We start from the raw sequence: 1,865 nt of genomic DNA on the forward strand, positions 1-1,865 counted from the left end.
CAGCCTGGGTGAAGGGCTGATGGCTGTTTTCAGGCTGGTCAAGCCCCCCAGTGGGGACCCTTACCCGATGGGGGTGTGGCTAGCTGGGGTGCCTGGCCCGTCTGGGTGAGGGGCTGATGGTTGTTTTCAGGCTGGCCACAGCCCCTTCAGAGTGGGGGGGTCGCGCTGGGGTGCCTGGCCAGTCTGGGTGAGGGGCTGATGGTTGTTTTCAGGCTGGCCCCGCCCCCTGGTGACCCAAGTTCCCAGCCTCTCCTTTTTTTTTTTCCAGTGCCTTTTTGAGCGGAGGCCAGGGCGGGATGAAAGCAGGTATCTGGGATTTATTTATCTTCTATAATTGAAACTTTGTAGCCTTGAATGGAGCCCAGGGCAGGCCAGGGAAGGCAGGAAGCTTAGCTTCCTCCATTGCCAGGGGCAACCCAAGCCTCCTGCTCGCTCCAGCTCCTTGACCGCCTCCATCTTAGTTGGGTTAATTTGCATACTCACTCCTGATTGGCTGGTGGGCATGGCTTGTGGATGTAGCAGAGTGGTGGAGTGATGGTTAATTTGCATCTTTCTCTTTTATTAGTGTAGATTGGTTGAATGGCCGACCAGTCAACTGGATACTTAATATATTAGGCTTTTATTATATAGGATGGGTAATAGTAGTAAAATTAAGTTAATGTCTGCTTGAAATATTAAGCTTTAATTGTTTGGAACCTTCAAGAAATTAATTTTTCTGAGCTTTAAAAAAATTTTTTTTAATTTGTATTGATTTCAGAGAGGAAGGGAGAGGGAGAGAGCAAGAGAGAAACATCAATGATGAGAGAGAATCATTGATCTGCTGCTTTCTGCATGACCCCTACTGGGGATCGAGCCTACACTGGCTGACTTTAGTACCATTTTTATCCACTAGGTGGAATTGGTATGGCCTGTATTGTACAGTTTTTATATTCAGTATGTATCCCTTAAGTAAGGAGAGATAAAGGTATTTTACCATGGATTGGCATCTGTATAAGGAATCCAATTGGAAAGAAATGAATATTAATTAATAACTGGGGAAAAGAAGGTTACTTGGTGTAGTATTTATTATTTCTTCACTAGAGGCTCGGTACATGGATTCCTGCTCTGGTGGGGGTGTGGCCTGTGGGGATCAGCCTACTGTGGGAGCACTGCTCATCCCAGTCAGCCAAGAGGCGCTCCCACTATGGGAGCACACTGACCACCAGGGAGCAGCTCCTACATTGCGTGTCTGCCCCCTTGTGGTCAGTGCATGTCATAGCAACTGGTAGACCAGTGGTTCTGGTTGTTCTGCCGTTCGGTCACTGGGCTTTTATATATAGGGTTATCTAGAGAGTAGCAAGACAAGTGCTTTACTCTTTTTTTTAAACTCCCCCTCCCTCACTCCCAATCACCAGGAACCCTGAGTTAGGAAATGAATAAGAAAATGACTGCTTGAACTGCTGAATGGCTCCTATTACCAGAGGAGTAAGCTCACTCTCTTATCTTGACTTCCATAAAAATGATCAGAGAAGCTTAGTTTGAGGGCACATAGTTTAAGGGCAAATTGTAGCATGTTACTTGTGAATCAACGGACAATTTCCAGTGTCCCCATACAGTGAAACCACAGCTAAAGAAATAGGCTTGGTAGAAACAGGGAAAAATAAGACACAATTGAAATTGATTTCTCAATTGAAAAAGAATTAGAAATAAAACAACCTCTTCAAAATCATTGCTTCTTCAGTCTGGGCTCCTGCAGCATTTTTATATTGTTAGATTATAAGTTTGGAATCTGCCATCTGCTTTCCTATGACGGACATGCCTGAGAAAGGGTTAGTCTATCCTCTATGAGGACAAGGGTTTTCTCTCCATTAAAAAAAATAAGCCTA

Source organism: Myotis davidii, unplaced genomic scaffold (genome assembly GCF_000327345.1).
Source record: "Myotis davidii unplaced genomic scaffold, ASM32734v1 scaffold32, whole genome shotgun sequence".
Taxonomy (NCBI): domain Eukaryota; kingdom Metazoa; phylum Chordata; class Mammalia; order Chiroptera; family Vespertilionidae; genus Myotis; species Myotis davidii.